Below are 20,903 nucleotides of genomic sequence, written 5' to 3'. Positions count from 1 at the left end.
TGGGAAGAAGTGACCTCCCTCTCGGTGATCTCTTTTGTGCATATACGTCAAAAGAGAGTTTCCAATATAAATGGGCCACTCTTCAAGCACACTACACTTATTTCTATACGGTCTCCTTAAAAAGAATTCCATCTCCCACTACTTATTCTTTCCCACCACTTAGTAGGTTGGGTTCTCATTTTCTGGTATCTATCATGATTTTACTGCCACACTCGTGTTTCCTGGCTTGGCTGGATATTCTTGATATACTGTGGTAAGTAAATCATGTGTGTTTCCTTTCAAACTTTTCACTCGCGGAGTATCGCTGGAAAATTTGAATCTCCCTTACTCAAACTTATACCTGATACATGGTCTCTGTTCCTTTGACACATTTTTTTAAAAGGTAGACTATAAACCTTTTCCTCCTGCTCCGGCTGCTGTCTGGAACTTGAACTCCACTTGCTAAAAGAAAACATGCCTTTGGCATCACACATTGAGGGACTCTGCGGTGACAACTGTTCTGCATGTAGTGGCTACACCATTCCACTGGACCAGTGCCCTTGGGGACCAAAGAATCCAGGAAGGACCCCCACCAGAATCCTCAGAGTGCCTTATCCTGGGTCTCTGATGGTATACCAACTGAACCCAAAGCCTCTGGACACGGGATTTGCAGGGAACAATTCCTGTGTTCACAGGTGAACAGTACTTGGAGATAATCACTGACTTCTGACCTCTTAAGGTATGTTGAAAGCTGTCCTGCTTTGCAGAAAATGCCTTTCGTGCATTTAGAACCAAAGGGGGTTCCAGCTGGAAGGAACATCAGAAATCGATTCATTTCTCACTGTGGACTTCAATGGCGGGAGACTGAGAAACTGGACCGGGTGAAATTTTCACCTTTAAGAGGGCAAGGCAGATCCGCTTTTTCATTATCCCCAACGCCCAAATGTGTCTGTCTGTTGCTCTACTTCCACTGTTGCTCTTCATCTCGGTCTCCCCCTTTCCCTTTCCCTTTCCTTCTTGCCCCTGATCTCCCCTCAAGTCAGAGACAATCCCCCCAACATGCAGAATCCTCGATGCTTTCCACGATCACATTTCACATACCAACTAAATGCCTTGATCTTAACACAAGGGGACATAGCATCAGGAGACTCCCTGGGAAAATCAAGCCTATCGGATTGCAAACCAAAGCCAAAATGAGCCACGAGAATCTCCGAACAAATTTACGATCACTTCTCCACCATTCGATAGGGCAGGGGGTTCATCAGATAACATCTTGCTGTGAAACCATCCAGTGTTCTCTGGACTAAGGTTTCACCCCAGAGGTTAAGTGCTTTAACTAGATATTAAGCTGCCATCAATCCCTTCCCTGCCCCCCAAGAACACATTCCCATCCCGGAAGGTCTGAAGGTCCACCGCCAGATTCTCCTTGATCACAAAGGCTTTATTTCCTCCTGGCTTATACACGCACCGGGAGAAGAATCCCACAGTAACGTACCTTCTTACAGTTTGCGACTCTGCTAATTTCCTAATTATGGAGATTTTCTGTCTTGTTATTCTAACATAGATTTCACTTAGACCCAGAGAAAAAAAAATAAGCCCCAAAATGTGGTTTGAACTTTTTCATTCTAGTGTAACCTTCATTTCCCCCCTGGTTTTAATTACAGCAGTAAAATAATATAAGTAACACTGGAAACGATAGAAGACATTTGTTAGACAGCAATTAATAAATGAGAGTATAACAGCAGTCATATTCAAAGGTTAGAAACCAATCCATAGCAACTGAAGTGTTGTTTGGGGGCAACTGGGTAGCTCAGTTGGTTGAACGTCTGACTCTTGATTTCAGTTCAGGTCATGATCCCAGGGTTGTGGGGTCAAGCCCCGTGTTGGGCTCTGCACTGAGCATTGAGCCTGCTTAAGATCCTCTCTCTTTCTCCCTCTGTCCCTCTCCCCTGCTCTCTCTCTTTCTCTCAAAAAAAAAAAAAAAAGAGAGAGAGAGAAAAGAAATGTTGTTTGAAAATAGCTTGTTTTAAATGAGAATTGGATAACCTATTTTTTTAATGTAAATGTTGCTCTTTTCTACTCTAGTGGCTCATGCAAAACTGGGAGGGCAGGATAAGGAGGGGTCTAACCCACGGGTTCCCAGACACAGAGCTTCAAAGATCTAATCTAGTCAGCAGGCCTCATCATAGCTGTGGTTGGATACGGTCTCAGCTCTCAAACAATCTTTAATGCGCAAAGATAAAACAGATACATACAAACCAAAGTAAATAAATATAGAGCTGGACAAGAAGAAAGGCATAAAATAAAAGGCTCAACAAAACCAAAAGCTGGTTCTTTGAAAAGGCTAATGAAAAGATAAACCTCTGGCAAGAATAATCAAGAAACAAAGAGAGAATACAAAAATAAATAATACTGGAAATGTTAAAGGATACAGCACCTAAAAGTTTCCCCCATTAAATACTAGCTCCAGCTACCCTAGTTGGGTATCAATTTTCTGAATTTTAAGGCCAGTTTCATTCATTCCATTCATCCCCCCATTCATTCATTCAATATTTGTTGATGTGCCAGAGATACACAAAGAGCAAAAACCCCCAGACCATCCGAAGCCTACTTTGCCTGTTAATGGATATAAAATAAACAAGGCAAATCAAAATATCATGTACCAGGTAGCAGATGTACCTTAAAGAAAAGTAAAGCAGGCCAGGAAGTGGAAAGTGATGAAGAGGTAATTTTATAGACAGAGGTCAAAGAAGGCTTCTTTCCATCAGGTGACTTTGAGCAGAGCCCTGAAGGGAATGAGAAAGCAAGCCATGAGAACATGGAGGAAAGAAAATTCCACCTAGACAGAACAACAAGTGCAAAGGTCCTGGGGCATATTAAGAAGGCCAGGGTGGCTAGAGCACAGCGAGGAAGTTGGAGGAATCTGAGCAGAAAGAATGACAAAATAAGGGCTAGTAATCCTTATCATGCTTATCCCACAGGTTCCCAGCAATAATCACAGAGGATTCATGTGGAAGGGGAAAATACAAAGGGTTAAATTCTGCTCTGAAATGGACTTAGTGGAAAAGAGAGGAGAGGGGGGATCATTTTAATTTGGGCCTATTACACAGGGGCTTCTTGGACTTTACCAGGGAAACAAAAATTTGGACCAAAAGGATCAACCACTGTCACCATAATGTATCACGCAGGCCCTTGACCGTCTGTGAGAGATTGTGAAATGGACAGTGCATGGGGGCAGAATAGTCTAGTTGGGATAATTAAGGGGTGAAGCCCTGGCGTCAGAATGCCTGAGTTCAGCTCTGTCTCTTTTATATATGTGTGTCCTTAGGAATGTCACCTACCCACTTTACCCCTCAGTTTCCCCGGTTGTAAAGTAGGGATGAGGACACGGCTGCCTTGTAGGGTCGATGTGAGGACTGAGCGAAGTGACACCCGTAAAGGACCGGCACCGTCCAGGTGCATCAGCCTGCGGGGGTTGGCCACATAGGCCTGTTTTCTCCTCTCAAGTGAAGACAATAAACTTAAATCACCTGTTTTCAACATTCTTTTTTTTTTTTCTTTCTTTGACTACAGAACTCATTCTGAAAACAAAATCTTGTGCGGAACTCCAACAGTGTCTACAAGTCAGATAAGAGGGGCGCTGTTCCGGTCGAAGGCAGAGAGCCCCAAAGCCCCACCCAAGCTCTGCGCTCCCCTCAGCAAAGCCCCCTGAGCTCCTAGAGCGAGGTGAGGCAGAATCAGGAAAACACCAGCTAGATAGACATTCTGTGAGGCCCCCTCCAGTCCTAAAATCCCGTAACTACCTTCATGTGTATAAGATGAGGGACAGAAACAAAACAAGATTTCTGGCTAAATAGTCTCTCTTGAATGATCCAGAATTTCCTCTCTCGGATATATAGCCAAGAGAAATACAAACACATGTTCTCCAAAAGTCACGTACAACAATGTTCGCAGAAGCACTGTTAGTAATAGCCCCAAACCAGGAAATACCCAAATGCCTATGTACAATAGACAGGATAAATAAATGTGTTGTAAATGTAAATAAATGTATTGTGGCCTATACTGCATTCCTTATTACAATGGAATTACATGTGACTTAATGAGCCAGTCCCATACATCATGACAGGGGCGAATCTCCCAAGCATCTGTTGAGCAAAAGAGGCCAGATACAAAAAGGCACATCCTGTATGATTCCACTTATATCAAGCGTGGAAAACAAGCAAAGTTACTCTATGGTGTGAGAAGTCGGGACAGTGGTTGTCCTGGGGCTGGGCTACATAGAGACAAGAAGGGCTTCTGCGGTGTTGGTGATGTTCTGTTTCTTGTTCTGTCTTCAGCTTGGAACGATTCATCACGCTGTACAACTGACTGTGCTACACCTCTTCACGCCCATGTTATACTTCAATTTAAAAATGTGTTGGAGGGGTGCCTGGGTGGCTCAGTCAGTTAAGTGTCCGACTTCGGCTCCGGTTATGATCTCACGGTTCATGGGTTCGAGCCCCGCATCGGGTTCTGTGCTGACAGCTCGGAGCCTGGAGCCTGGAGCCTGCTTCGGATTCCGTGTCTCCCTCTCTCTCTGTTCCTCCCCCGCTCACACTCTGTCTGTCTCTCTGACTCTCTCAGAAATAAATAAAAGATTAAACAATTTTTAAATAAAGAAATTGAATTACTAATTAATTACTTAATTGGCTCTTTACCCAATATTTGGATAGCCTGGATTTTAGCAGAAAAAGAAAAAAAAAAAACGGAAAAAAAAGAAAAAAAACCCAAATGAACGAGAAACCACACAAGGTTTTTTTCTTAACCAGAAGTATTTCTGAAAGATCAGATGATCAGCTCTGTGATATGGGGGTGAAGCTGGCCTACAACATGGAAGGAAACGCATGTCATGTCGTTGATAAGGGCTAAGGTTCCAACTTAATTAGATTTTTTTTTAATTAATAAAAAGCATGTGAAATACACTTATGGACTCTTGATGGGAGAGAACAAATTTGTGGATCTGAACACATTAATATAAATCACCATAGTGATTTTTATCTCTTACCACACCACGCTCCCACCTCGGGCATTTGGGAACGGACTGTTTCTGCTTGTATTACCAGCATATAAAAGTGGACACACTCATCCACTGTAACAGACAAAGGAAACAAAGCCATGCAATTTCTGGACATGGCATGGAATTCGTTTATGCTTTTCACCTACCACATCCACTGCTGGTTTCTCCTGGAGAGCTATTTGCCAGGGTTAAAAAAAAAAAAAAAAAACGGTAAGGAATAAGCTCACCATGACACCCAAAACAATGAGGCTCTTCACCGTCCATTGTAGTTTGTAAAATACTTTAAAAGCCTGCCTGTTGCAGCTTGAGGGGTGAGCCTTTGGCAGGGTCAGCCTTATACAGGGTGGGCCCAGGAGAACAGGGAGTGCGTCTCAGGGCGGGGGCTCGCTGCTTCAGGGCGCCACGGGAAGGGATTTCAGGAGAGGGATTTCCTGCCTATGGGACCAAAACCAGGGATCACACAAAGGTCTAGTTATCATCAGAGTTTGGCCTCACCAAGAATTCTTTTGTTCTTTTTAATTTGACAGAGAGAGAGAGAGGGGAGCCTGGGAGGCTTAGTCAGTTAAGCGTCCAACTCTTGATTTCTCCTCAGGTCAAGAACTCATGGTTGTGGGATCGAGCCCCACGTCAGGCTCTATGCTGATAACTCAGAGCCTGCTTGGGGTTCTCTCTCTCTCTCTCTCTCTCTCTCTCTGCCTCTCCCCTGCTCACATGTATGCACTCTCTCTCTCAAAATAAATAAACATTAAAAAAGAAAGAAAGAAAATTCAGGTTCTAAAAATATGTTCAATTAGAATTGGTGGTATTATTGGGGCGCCTGGGTGGCTCAGTCGGTTGAGCGTCCGACTTCAGCTCAGGTCACGATCTCGCAGTCCGCGAGTTCGAGCCCCACGTCGGGCTCTGGGCTGATGGCTCAGAGTCTGGAGCCTGTTTCCAATTCTGTGTCTCCCTCTCTCTCTGCCCCTCCCCCATTCATGCTGTGTCTCTCTCTGTCTCAAAAATAAACGTTAAAAAAAAATTTTAAGAATTGGTGGTATTATCATTTGGAAGAATGGTAACCTAAAATCTAACTCAAATCACTAGAAAAGGTGACATCACCCCTTGATGACCCACACCCTCAAGAAAAAGTCCTTAAGTAGTAGGAGCCCCAAACACCCAACTCTTATAATAGCGTGACCTTATTTAAGTTCATGTGTTGAGTCTGAAATGAAACCAGAGATGAAACCGTATGTTTGACACTGAAAGGAAAGAGCAAGCGTTTGGGGGAAACTAGATGTGTCCCCTTGTTGTAAATAAAAGTAAGTACTTTTCTGTGTCTTCTGTCACAATTTAAAAGAAGGAAAAGGCAGCTTCAAAGGACCAGGTTGGTTCATTAGGAGCATCGAGGGAAGTAGGGGATGAGAGGAGCCAGGGATCAAACAATGGAGAAGAGAGCACTGGATTAGGAGTGTGGCTGGAGCCCCAGGGCTGTCCCTCCATCTCACCATGCCTGAGGACCAGAGTTTCTCAGGTCCCACCCCGGGACTAGATGCTGAGCCCAGAGGGTGCTGGCCACTGCACATTAACGGCTGGTTTGAGGACACATTCAGCGCTTACACGGGACTGCAAATCTGACTTCTTCAACAGAAGCCTACGAAAGGAACCTACTAAGAGAGTGCCCAGTTTCTCACATCGTGACATCAAACACATCACTCATCTTCTGTCGCCTCTAAAGGTACAGTCAATAGCATAAAAGTTGGATGGGAACATCGCCCAGGACAGGAAGGTCTAGGTTTTCAGACTCCATCAACCCCCCACTGACCAGAGATGATCATAAAAAATGAGACGTTAGGACTCTGACAGTGGATAACAGATCTCCTGGCAATGGCTTCTTCCCCAGAGATGCCAAGGAACTTTCTGTTCCTCCTATCCATTTTCTTGTTGACAAGATTACAATGAGATTATTTTCAGACTCTTTTCTTTCCACTAAGAGGTAGGTGCTTGACTACCCCAGCCCTGGCCAACTCCTTGTACTGAAAACCTGCTCAAGACACAGACCTGGGTTTTCCATTGACTGATGAGCCCTGGAGTAAATATCATTGTTCAGTGTTTAGTTATATGCCAATCCTACCTGGGACGTTGCTTTGTGTCAGTGTCCTGGGCACTGAAATCCTAACGCCCTAATATTAAGACATTCCTTAAAATACCTGAAGACAACAAATTGGGTTTCTCCAGACTTCCCCCATCTGTTTTCCAACCACTTCCATATGGTATCTCTATCTCCCCCTTCCCAGCCTCGCCCGCCTGCCCACCCCACCGCCGTTCTCTCACCAGTCAATAAAGTGAAGATGATGTCTGCCAGGACAGGAGCGCAACCTGCAAAATGGACGGGCAGAAGGCTGCTTCCCTTGGGGCCTGGAGGGTACCACTGGCTAAGCACCCAGCCAGATTTGAACTCCACCAGCAAACATATAGGGAACAGCCTTGGCACGTGGGATGTTACCCACGATAAATCAGCAGCACCCACTGAAGAACCTGATGCTTTAAAAAGCAGATGAGGCTAAAACAAACAAAACAAAATGAAACAAAGGGACAAATGAATATTGCTGCACATAAACATACAAAAAGGTGGAAAACAAAAGCACACACAAAAATGGTGTATTTCCAGAAAAAGCGAATGCTCTCCTATATCCTAGGTTCCACTGTGTAGTGAGTACTTTGCCCCTTCATATACTACTCCAGCAATCTGAGAAATTAGCCGAAGGGAATCTCATTTTTTTCTTCCACTCCACAAATACCATTACAAGTATTAACAATGAACAACCTCACCCCCATCAGAGCCCCACGCTGACAAGGGCACAAAGAGCCCTTTCCTTTCATGCTGTCTGCTGCTGTCTTGACCACATATGACACACAGAAAAGAAATTTCAATGGAGGCCTCCAAAGTGCTACTTTAATTCCTTCCATATCTTTTGCTTTGGGGCATTTCCGAGGACTTTTATGAGTGGAGCGGTCAACCGCATCATTTACTCACTCTGCAGTATCATTGCACTGTCGCCAAATGCACCCCAAAGCTCCTGAGTCTGAGTCCTGGTCAACCTCTGCACCCAGACACCTTTTTGTAACCACTCAAGCCACCTGACCTTGAAACATGGATCGCAGCTATCCCAGCACCCTCGTGAGCACACATGTGTGCATCAGTGACCAGCTGGCCACGGAGCATGCCCTCACAACTGGGTGGCAACTTCCCATCTTCTGTTCTACATCTGTCTTCCCTGGAATTGAAGGCATTTTGCAAACGTAACACCAGTGTCCAAATATTGCCGGCCAGAGCATCAGAGACTATGGCTGCCTTGCTTTGGCAGGCTGGTATTGCCACACAGGTGGCTCTCCCCACCAACTCACACCCTCCTACTCTTCTGTGTCCACAGATTCACTGCCACCATGACATGGCTGCCTCTGGTCTAAAAGGAGACCCTAATACATGCGAGAACTTGGGGTATTTTGCGCTAGTATTTTCCTGAAATTGCTCTCAAAGTAAGGGAGGACAATGGTGGGACAAAGAGAGGACAGATCCTTTTAGCTGAGCACTGCGGTGGGACATTTTCCAGTGGACCATGAGACTTGGATCTTCCAAGTTGCTCCTTGCACCTGACTGTTGGAGCAACCTGAGAAATCCAGAACAAACACGTCTCCCATCATCTTCATTTCCCTTGTATTACCTGAACTCAAGGGTGCTTCAGAGACTGGAGTCGTTCTCCATCCCTGAACTCCGAGGGGAGGGATGTGCAGGTGGGGACTCATTTCAGGGTGCTGGTCAATCCAGGACAGATTTGGTAGTTATGGCTTCTGATAGTCATGCACTGACTCCGATACTCTAGGGTTGCAGTGGTCTCTTGCAGTCCCTGGCTTTTCATATTTTTGGCTCTTGGTTTCTGCAGGGTTAGTGTAATTCCAAATGAAGAAGAGTGAGGGCTCTTGGGGATGCAGGAGGTGGCCCAGTGACCATGTAAATCTTGTGAAAGAGCAGAATATCATCACCAACATCACCACCATCGTCATCTACGGCAATGTTTCCAAGTTATATTATTTAATTCCCTCCCCTGATCAATAGAGTATAGGAACAGAACCTAACCATTTTTCCTAAGAAAACCACATGGACGGTGCCTGACAGGGTGGGGACAGCAAACAGCTGTCCCCCCGGCAAATGCATGGGCTCTGTGACGACAACTCTATAGCTGCATCTCTCGATGTCCTTTTTGCCTTTTTCTTTTACTACCATCTATGTTCTCGAGAGTTCCCAGATCCCCCTTCCCCGACCCCCCCCCCAACCATACACAGAGACCGCAAAATAAAGTCCAGATGGGTGAAATGATGTTGTGAACTAGCTGGCGACACCAACTCTCCAGACCTGGACTTAAGTCTTAGCTTGCCCGTGTACGAGCTGTGCAACCTTGGACGGGTAACTTACTTATAGGAAGTCTTGGAGCTTTGGTTTCCTCACCGGTAAAACAGGGATAAAAGCAGTCCTCCATGGATCAGACTGCTGTGGGAATGGAATGCCACAATGTGTGTAAAGTGCCTGGAACAGGGCCAGGCACATCCTAAGTTTTCAATACATGTTCGTACACGCCCGTCTTATTCCTGCAGTTAGGCGGCACATCAATTAAATTTCACTGTCTGTGACGGGCAAGACAGCACAGTGGTTGAAACCCCACAGGCTCTAGGGCCAGACTCCCTGGGTGAGAATCCTGGGGCTGCGTCTCACTGGTTGTGTGTCCCTGGGCAAGCTGCTTAACCTCTCTCGGGGACGAAGGTGTTCCTGCGAAATATGAGGGGACAGTAACTCCTAGCGCTCAGGGCTTCAGTGACTGAAGATCCATCTACAAAATACTTCTAACAGTACCTGCAGTTTGTTAAGCCTTTAACAGATGCTGGCCGACCTTACTGCCATTACACACTCTGACTTTGTGGATGATTATTAAAGTAGCCACAGATTCTTCCTCTCCCGGCAGATTGCGACACGGCACAGCAGATTTCCCATCAGCCGGTAGAGTTGATTTCCCCACTCCTTGAACTGGAGCTGGTCGCGTAACTTGCTTTGGCCAACGGACCGTCAGGAAGCATAATACAGCAGAGGCTTGGGAAAGTGCTTGGGAACTGGGGCTTGCCCCCTGTTGCTGCCCTGGGGAGCCCTCTGTCTTGTGAACGAGCCCAAGCTAGCCTGCTAGAGGATAAGAGGTCACACGGAAGAGAACTAAGGCACTCTAGCCAACAGCTGTGCCCTAACAGCTTGCTAACAGCCAGACTCGTCCCAGCCACCGACTAACCTGCCTGCTGGCCACAGATGTACGCAAGCCCAACACAGGTTAGCTGAACCGGCCCAGAGCTGAAAAACTACACAGCCAACCCACAGAACTGCGAGCCAAATGAATGGTTGTTGTTTTAAGCCGTTAAGTTTTGGGGTGGTTTGTTACACAGCACAAGCTACCTAAACCAGGCCTTCTAGAGTCTAAAGTACAGTTCCGTGTACCATTCTAATTCCTGAATGCTTATCTGCCAGATTTCTGTGGCCAGCCCAAGAAATAAATGTTATAAGGCATTTTAAAACACACACACACACACACACACACACACACACACACACACACACACGAAGCCCTGTGCCTTGGCTAACTAGTTTTTCTAAAGAGAGCAAAACCCCCTCAAGACATTTCTATTAAAAACAGCTTAAGAGGAAAAGCTTCTTTGTATAATTATAGACACACAGATGGGATCTAGAAGCCGGAACATAACAAGCCAAAAGCTCTGTGGGTGGAAGGGACATTAAGACATAGGGCAGGCTCTCAACAACTACCAGCTTCTACTCATGCAACTGGGGACTGATGAGGCCAAGGGGCTAGAAGTGGCTCAAGGCCAACTCCTCTGAAAACTTTTCCTCAGCTCTTCTCACTGACATCAACCTCTTCTTGTTGACTTGCTACACCTAGAGTATGCATTTAGGCCTTAGACCACGTCTATCCCACATGGCCCTAGAGGATGTACATCATGTGCACCGGCGTCTTGTCGACCGAACAAAACGCTAAATTCTTTGAAATGAGAAACCCATCTCAATCCCTTACAACACCCAGCAAAGTTCCCGGCACAAATTAGGCATTCAAGAAAATCTGATCAGATTGCATAAAACTAAGCCATGCATGTTTAGAAATGCAGTGGTCATTATCTAAATCAAATGTGCCAAATTAGAAATGAATACATATTTTGTACCCATGGAGAGGCAGCGCAAGCCAGAGGGTCCAAGAACACAGAATAATGCCACACTGCCTGGGTTTGAACCATGACCCTTCAAATTACTAACGGTACCTCAGTTTCCTCCGTGGTAATAAAAGAAGCTATCTCATGAGGTTGTTAGGAGGACGAACTGAGGTAATACATGTAAGGCACTGTATCTAGAGCACGGAATACGGTTTGGCAATAAAAAGGAACAGACTTCAGAAACATTATCCTCAGTGAAAGAAACATTACCCCCATATTTCACAAAAGATAAAATCCCCAGGAAAGGCAGATTCAGAGAGACACAGAAAGGAGGTTGGTGGCTGCCTGGGCGGGGGTGGGACTGGGGATTGACTGGGCACAAGAGGTAACAGAAATGTTCTGCCATCAGAAGGTGATAATGGCAGCACCATTCTGTAAACTTACCCCAAATCACTGAATGGTACACTCAAAACAGGTGAACTTTATGGTATGCAAATTACACCTCGATAAAGCTGCTTTAAGAAAGTGTGAAGGGCTGGGGCACCTGGCTGGCTCAGTCAGAAAGCAGAGCATGCGACTCCTGATCTCAGGGTTGTGCGTTCAAGCCCCACATTGGGTGTAGAGTCTACCTTTAAACAAAAAGTGTAAAGGGCTTAGAGAAGAATGCCTGGCCCAGAACAAGCACTACGTAAGTGGTGTGTCAAATAAATAAGCATTGTTTTCAGGAAAACCTGGGCACGGCTGAGTCCCCAAGGATGCTGAGTCCACCCTAGTCTTTCTAACCCCTTGTTCACCCCACCACTCATCGCAGGGATCTAAACCCGGGATCCTCTTCCCATGAGTCCAGGATGCTGCTAAGCCAGCCATATGTGTCTCCTTGGCTGCTATCGTCCCTGCAACTGCCAAAACGCTACACAGTTTATTAAATGCCTCTTGTTTATGTAGTTCCTGATGCCAAGCTGTATTTTATTATATTGAGCCAACTGCTCTTATGCAAGGTTTTTTTTTTTGGGGGGGGGGGGCGGTGAGGGGAGGTGTTGGGAGGAGGGAACGATCACACTATTGAGGGAGGGAGATTCCTTAAAACTGGGACTCCAAAGAGCAGCTGCTGATTACTCACAGAAGCCCAAACATCCCTGCCCTTGACAGATGTCATGCCACAGGGTAACTTGAACTCTGCTCAAAGTCTGGACAACAATACCCGCTTGGGTAGAGAGAAGGGAGGAGCTGGTGAGGCAGAAGAGAGTTCGAGAAAACGGAAAGGGAAATGGATTTACAAACAGGCTCTGCCACATGTGCAGGAACAGGGAGGCTTTAATTTCTAATAAGTCCTGAAACAGACAAGAGTCCCAAGCATACCATTCTTGCCAACTTGTGGCTTTCCCATCTTGCCCCAAACCATCCGCATGGAGTTCTCACTTCTCCCTGTTTTATCTCTGGGCGTTCATTAGGAACTGGCCCATTCACTCTGTTCCCTTCAGGTCACACGCTCAGTTGTTCACCATTTCCCACAGCAATGCCGTTGGAGACTATCTTCCCAGCCATTTAAGTGCGTCCATCCAAATTTTTCGAGAGGGAAAGAAATATGACTCCATCGCCCCACAGCCTCCTCAGACTTGGCAAAATGGATACCTGGAGGCATGCCCAGACCTAGTAAGATCAACCCACTTCCCCCACTCAATGTCAATGTGCATGCAATCATTCAAAGATTATTTATGAAGCACCCACACGTGACAAGACCTGGGTTCCAGCCCTAGAAGTGCTTCTCAAACTTGAGCATGCCTTGGGATCACCTGGAGAACTGGCAGAACACAAATCCCTGGGCCCTACCCCCAGAGCTACTAAAATTCAGTAGGGTTGAGGGTGAGGCCTGGGTTCAGCATTCCTAATAAGCTCCCAAGCGATGCTAATGCTGCCGGTTCATGGACCACACTTAGGGAGTGGCACTGGTCTAGAGGCCACAAAGGTGGTTAGCAGTGGAACTCGCCTCAGGTAGCTAATAATCCCTTACTGAACAGAAGACACAGGTACACACACGAACATGCACTAAACAAAATTGTAACCCCACGTAAAACATGGTAAGTCTTAGCCTCTTTTCAGGCAGCCGGCAAGATGGCGGACGTTCAGACTGAGCGTGCCTACCAAAAGCAGCCAACCACCTTTCAAAATAAGAAGAGGGTCCTGCTTGGAGAAACCAGCAAGGAGAAGCTCCTGCGATAGTCCAAGAATATCGGTCTGGGCTTCAAGCCACCCAAGGAGGCGGCTGAGGGCACCTACACGAACGAGAAATGCCCCTTTACTGGTAATGTCTCCATCCAAGGGCGGACTCTGTCTGGTGCAGTGGCAAAGATGAAGATGCAAAGGACCACTCATCCACCGAGACTACTTCTGCTACATCTGAAAGTACAACCACTTTGAGAAACACCACAGGATCATGTGTGTGCATCTGTCCCCCTGCTTTGGGGACGTCGAGATTGTTGACATCGTCACAGTGGGCGAGTACCGGCCCTTGAGCGAGACTGTACATTTCATCGTGCTCAAAGTCACAAAGGCCGCTGGCACCAAGAAGCAATTCCAGAAGTTCTGAGCCTAGACGTCTGCCCACACCCCCAAAGAAAACAATTTTCCCAATCAAAAAATACAAACAAACAAGGAAGGTCTCAGCCTTAGGCAAGACCCAGAGAGCAGGCGAGGGAAAATAAGGGGAAAGGTTGGACCAAAGTGGTATCCGTGTGTAGACACGTGTATGAACATTGACCTATGAATGCACATATCTCCATCCAGGAGCTCTTCGTGGACAAAGACCTCACCTTACTCTTTCCGCTTTTAACACCTACTACAATGCCTGGTGCACAGTAAATGCTCAGTGGAATGTTTATGGAATGAATGAGTGAACAAAGAAACACAAATGTAGGCATTCATCCATGAAATTGCATGGAACGAAGTTTCATGTCTGGCAGCACATTTGTCTACCTTATCAAAAACCAATGGTCCCAGGAAATAATCATTTTTGGACTTAAGATTTTGATTTCAGGTTATTAATGTGATTTTGTCTAAAATATATAAGTTACAAAAATGTACTAAAACTTGGTTAAGTTTTTAAAAATCAATGAATCAGCAAGCACTGCACAAGCACAAGGACTGTGCCTAGAATATTCTGTGCTGGATATCCCAGTGAGCATGACACATGTGGTTCCTGACCTCCTAAAGCTGGAAGTCTAAGGTTCTTCTGTGATGGTATTCTTCATACTTGAGTCCAAAGCCTCCAGGGGAGCTTTCCCCAAGATCTATCTCTAGTCAAAATGCCATAGTCCCTGGCTCTGAACCCTAGTTTGCTGGCTATGGGTCTTCAGGTAAATTACTTAACCTCTCTGTGCTTTCTCTTCATCTCTGAACTGCAGATAATAGTAGAACGCCCATCAAAGGACTAGAGTGAAGACCAAGGTCGTTGATGTCATGCACTTAGAACAGTGCCTGGCAAATAGAACGTGGCTGTTAAGTGAGCACTCATTTTTATTAGCATTATCATCATTATTACTATCTTCATCATCATTGCCATCATCAACAGCTGAGCCCCTCAGGAGTACAAGACCCTATCAGCTTATAAAGTGTTAACCTGAGAAGTGACGAGATAAAGAAAACTGGACTTCTGAATCCTCAAAAAGCCCAGCCCAGTCTTACAGCTTTCTTGCTCCACCCCTATTTTTCCTGTCCTCCAATCAGCTTTCATAACAGCTTCTTGAAACATCCAACCCGGTTACAAATCAAGGCCATTGCTAGGATGGCTCAAGTCCAGGACCAAGCTGGCAGGATCAAGGAAAGACAGGCCCCTCTCATTCAGCCACACACAGTCTACTTGTCACCCTTTTGGAAACCAGTGACTCAGATGTAACTCTCCTGCAAGGTGGCAGCTGGTGGGCTTTGGCAAAGCACACAAAGGAAGCACATTCTCTCTCCTAGCGACCCAGGGCACCAAGGAGAAGGTCTTAACACAGTTCTCATTCATGGTTTAGCCTAATTAAAATGGCATTACCAGTTTCAATGGCGGGCTTCTTCTGCCAGCTGCAACTGGTTCCCTTCTCCGAAGCTTTTGCTTCTTGTTTTCACAGTTTATTGATCACCAACATGGATTTGAGGATGCCTGGATTAAACGATAGCAGCTCCATTCTCTTTCCCCTCTCCCCTTCCCTGAGACAATTGTTTGCTGTCTTGGTTTATCTAAATTGGCTCAGAGGCCTCGCAATGGGCACAACTTTGTAAACCAGTCACCCAAACTCTTCTGGTTTAACAAATGGACTTCATTCTATAATTTAGCTTAAGACTTTCCCGGGGCCAGAAACCAAAATCCCCTTGGCCTGCCCACCTCAAAAAGGCATAGCGTCCATTCTGGTACCTGGCAGGCGGAGGTGACAGGCAACAAAATGGATCTCGCATCCCCTCTGCAAATTCTGAATTTTCTTCCTCTCATGAGGGGGTTACTTGTCTGCAACGATCTCCAGGAAATCCAGTGAAGAACTGAGTTTTTCCTGCCTTGGCTACAAACTGAGTGCCCCCTTGCAGTTCATGGCACATCTCTCTTTAGAAGCAATGTGATGGCATTTAGGGAGGGGCTCAACCGCCACATCCAGCAAAAGCAGTTAAACTCTAACTTGGGATTTACAGGAACAGAGCAATAGGGTTGATACCATTTGGGATGAGAAACCAAGAGATGACAAAAGATTAAATGACACCATCCAACCAGCTCTGTCAGTGGGCAAGTCATTTGGCTTCTCTAAGCCTCAGTTGCCTAGTGCAACTGAGTGCGGTTACAGCGGTGAGCTATGGAATATGCGAGGCTTGTGATGGTGATGTGATGAGGAAGAAGAGGAGAACAAAGAGGATTAGGACAAGGAGGAGGATCACTCTTGGGTCTTGGGAGGTAGCCAGTGGGAGCTACTGAGCTGGCTGTTAGTCCAGATCAATAGCTAAATTCCTTTTTTTTTTTAACTCTACAATTCCCAGCCATTTTTTGGATGAGAAACTACATTTGATCCCTCCAAACCCTTAGTATTCCAGCTCCCAGTTTTTGGGGAAGCTAGCCCCTGACAAGGGTAGTAGGTAGGGAAATCAAAGAGGGGACTCCATTATTGCTTTTCACGGCTGCCCATGATTCCCTCTCTTCTGGGACCATCTGTGATGGCCAAATTGGACCCATGAGTAGAAGGAAATCCACCTATTCTCCAGTCCCTCATCCTCAAGCATGGAGTTCAACCTAGTAAGGGTAGAAACCAACAAGGACTCTAATTGAGCATAAAATTAAGCCCTTTCATTGCAACTTGGAAGATGACCACTAAAGGTATTCCAGGCATAAAAGGAACCTCAGCCCTTCAGATTCTTCTCTTGGATGAACATTCGGTGGAAAGAGAACATGAAATCGCCACGAGGCCCTTGTGATAGAGCCCATAGGTGCCTTATGCCACTCCCTGGTGCTCTCACAAAGTTTTTTCTTCTCCACATGTTTTCAGACCCTTTGATGCTCATAATAATTCTAAGCAGGGGACTTACTGAACTCAACAGATGAGGAAGCTGAAGTGGACAGAAGCAATATGGCACTCCCAAGATCACACAGCTGCCACTAGAACAGTACAAATTAGCACCTCAGCCTCATTACACCAAACTTGTGCTCTTTTTCCCCCACCAACCTTCAAGCCCTCATTCAGCTGCTGAACTGAGCTTGTAAACTCCTTGCCAGCAGAGTGAGGGGATGGATTGCTTGTTACTAGAATAGGGAGGGAGTCAGTCGTCCTGAGTCTAGGTATCGGGGCACCTCAGAGCTAACCTACATTAATGCCCATCTGGAATGGGATTGGCAGTGGCTCAGGATGATGATAAGATGGTGTCCGTGAAGAGTGCTCAACTTGCCTCCCATCCAGATCTTCTGTGGCTCTTCCTGTCCTGAGTTTAATCCTTTATCCCACCACCCAGCAGCTTCTCTTACTTGGCTCTCCAATGGAGAAGGCATAGATAACCCAGCCCAAATGAGCTCCAATGACATCAACTGGCCTATAAATCAACAGGGCCCCAAAGACTCAGACTTGGGCATCTACACACAGTGTGCCCACCCTACTTCCTCTTAAACTAGGGAAGGGAGGCAACAACTTAAAGGCTCATATCAGTCCATAATATAAAACATCTGGGGCCAGAACAGTGCCATACCAGCAGACATGCACTCCATGGAGCATGTTCATACATATACCATGGGGTGGGTACATCAGGGTGGCTTTAATGAAAAGCCTCCTGGGGCGCCTGGGTGGCTCCATCGGTTGGGCGTCCGACTTCGGCTCAGGTCATGATCTCACTGTCCATGGGTTCCAGCCCCACATAGGGCTCTGTGCTGACAGCTCAGAGCCTGGAGCCTGCTTCAGATTCTGTGTCTCTGTCTCTCTCTGCCCCTCCCCCACCCAAGCTGTCTCTGTCTCTCTCAAAAATAAATAAATATTTTTTAAAAAAGAAAAGAAAAGCCTCCTGCCACCATTCTCTTTAAATCACTGTTCCGCTCCTTGCATGGCTTTGTCCCTTGACTACAAACCACCTGAATCAGTCTCCCCAGAACCACTGTAGGATTTCAGCACCAGGCTTTCCCTCCTTTAGACTAACACACACCAGTATAGCTCCAGTGAATTACAGACCCCAGAGTGAGCAGTGGCCTCCAGGGTTGAGTACATGCAGCACAGGATTACTCGCTTGAGCAGAGGTTCCTAACTTTTGCCGTGCCATGACTCCTTTGGCCGACTGGTGAAGCCTATGGGTCCTTCTCAGAATTCATAATGTATAAATTACAACATATATGATTGTAAAGCAAATAAATTGTGTCAAAATGCAGTTATCCAAATACTAACCAGAAAATTGAGTCACAGAATATTACGTGTGTTTATCAACACACAAAATAACAAGGTCTAGTGGTGAGTCTACTACTACACCAGGATTTTTATGTAATGGGCATATTTTGAGATATCTCCAGAAACTGTAATATGATACAGAAATGCCTTTGATTTCTATCAGTGAGCAAGTCACAGGGACAGGTAGCACTACTGTGGTCTGTGTCTTTTTGGAATTGAAGGAAATATCAAGTTTCAGTTTACGGTTAGTGAAACTAAAGATGCCATTTTTTCCCGGACTTAAGGAATTCTATCCATAGACCATTTTGGTGGAAGGGAGGTTTCCAGGTTAGGTTCAATCCTTGTCCCAAAGAGGGCCTACCTGGATGGATTTCTGAAGAAGAAATGAATGAGCTATCTATCTGTAGCAATGAGGACATATGTCAATAACTAGTTATTGCTGGGAAGGACAGAGGGACAATTCCCAAATATTGAAATAATACCCTAGGCCCCTAACAACAAATAAATGATGATGTTCTAGGGCATGGCATTACAAGCATGGTGAAGCCACAGCTAAAACAATCCCTAGCAAGGGATCCACAGACCTGATCTGGTACAATGAAAATGACAGGCTCCTGCATTTTTCCAACTTGTATATTACTTCTCTAGGTATTAAAAGAACTTCCTAAATCAGTGATCTGATGCCATGCCACATCCTTGGATAAAATGTCTAACATCCCAGAAGAGGTTGATGTGTAGGAAGATTACTTCAACAGCCATTTTTCGTACCTTATCTCCCTGCCCGTCCTCATGCCATAGTTGATTGGACCAAGGGTGAGCACTAGATTCAAGAGTAGCCTAACTATTGGCTGGTCAGCAGCCAATGGGATGGCTTGATTTTCTTTAAATGATCTGGGTCAAGCAGGCGCGCTCTCTCTCTTCTCTTCCAGAAAGTGAACGGAGACGTGGCAAGAAGGAAGAAATTATGGGTCGAAGTCAAAGCTAAAAGAAAACACAGAAGCAAGCCAGACTTTGATTCAGGGTCATAAAAGGGAAGGATCCAGAGAGAAGCTGAGTCCAGCCAATGGTAGAGCACTCACTGCACCGGAAACCACGAGCCCTGATGATAGGTCCCTAGAATGGCTTCAGATTCACACTGCTTTCCACTTCCTGTCTCCGTAAAGCCTCCATTTTCTGTTTCCACAGTAAAATCTCATGAACAGAATTCAAAGGGTCCTTGGAAAAAAGTCACATTTTAATTTTCACTAACCTGCAACTGAAACTTTGCATTTCCTTCTCCTTCTGGGGAAACTCCTATGAGCTCTTAGATGAGATGCTCCAACAATGTGCTCCCAAGCCCCTTTCACCTACTCTTAGCAATGTAGGAACAATGTTCATCGCAATGTCCTCTTGCCATATCTCTACCTCACCTTAGACGATAAGTTCATTGATGGCAGGAACCCTACTGGCCTCCTGTGGATTCGCAGGGCTTAGCACAGTAAATGTAGTATACTTAATACATCTTATTGAATCAAATAAGGAATGAAATTTCTACAGGAAGTCATGGGGAAATAATAAACAACAATCCAATGACGCAAGCTTGGTGACCTAGCCATAGCTCTTAAAAGAGAAATAACGGAGCAGATACCAAACGTTGCAGGCAAATATTCGAATCAAGACCTCTCACACAACTGAACTAAGGCAATTCAGTTCTCTGAACATTTACTGGGACCTGCTATGGGTGACACTCCCTTCCCATAAGGATTTAACAAAGATGAGAAAGGCATGTAGGATGAGATACATACTATACAAGGCAGGTCCACTGGGGGCAAACTGTCACTAGAGCCGGAATCAGATGATCCACATCCGAATCCTGGCCCAATGCTTAGCAATAGCAACTGTGACAAGTTGCTAGATGAAGCCTCAGTTTTGCTGTCTGTACAATGGGGCTGACGATATTGATCTCATAGAAGAATTACGAAGATTAAATGCCACCATTACATTCAAGGACCTGGTACCACAACTAGTACATTAACAGACGTTCATTAAAGGTCTGGATCTTTCCCTCAGGTATAAAAAAAAAAAAAAAAAAAAGCTTAATTGTACATCAGCAGCAGCAAGGTGGTGGCAGTAAAAGAAATTTCATCTGTGGCATGTTAGTCCCAGATCTATTTTACCTATGACCGTGCTGGAAGAGAATCTTAGTGTATTTGGAGCAAGGTGGAAAGAAGGTTCAGCTCAGAGCTAGAGACCGAAATAGAGCCACGATGTGAGCCACGTGTAAACTGTTAACTTTTCTAGTAGCCACGTGAAACAAAAAAGTAAAAAGAAACAGGTGAAATTAATAATACGTTCCATGAAACCAATACACCTAAAATAGTATTTCAATATGCAATCAATAGAAACATGCAGTAATGATCTATTCTACAGTCGCGGCTTGCACCAAGGCTTAGAAACCCGGTGTGTATTTTACATTTAGAGCACCTCATGTCTCGAGTGCCCGCCGGCCACATGCAGCGAGCGGCTGCTGTGTCAGCCCAGGTCCAGCCCGTGTGGCGACAGCTGTGGGGGTCACCACGGTGGAAACGGATTCTATTTAGACAGTGGATGGGAGCTCAGAGTCTGGAACCAGACTGGGTGGAGATGCTGTCTCTGTCACTCACCAGCTATGTGATCTTGGGCAAGTGACTTTGTCTCCCTGTGTCTAACTTCGTCTCTAACAGGGGACCAGCAACGCCAGCTTCCGGAGCTCGTGAGGATGCAATGAATTAATGCGT

The 20,903-nt window shown here is 45.7% G+C and overlaps 1 protein-coding gene and 1 pseudogene across 2 annotated transcripts in view; one reads left to right on the top strand and one right to left on the bottom strand.

Moving 5' to 3' along the window:
* NHS (NHS actin remodeling regulator) overlaps nt 1-20,903 on the bottom strand; it is a 339,957-nt gene that overhangs the window by 245,001 nt on the left and 74,053 nt on the right. The window lies entirely within an intron of this gene.
* LOC106977672 (40S ribosomal protein S11-like) lies at nt 13,382-13,885 on the top strand (annotated as a pseudogene).

The sequence above is a fragment of the Acinonyx jubatus genome, chromosome X (assembly GCF_027475565.1).
Source record: "Acinonyx jubatus isolate Ajub_Pintada_27869175 chromosome X, VMU_Ajub_asm_v1.0, whole genome shotgun sequence".
Lineage (NCBI taxonomy): Eukaryota > Metazoa > Chordata > Mammalia > Carnivora > Felidae > Acinonyx > Acinonyx jubatus.
The sequence above is the reverse complement of the archived record's forward strand: the minus strand, read 5'-3'. Positions and strand labels throughout refer to the sequence as shown.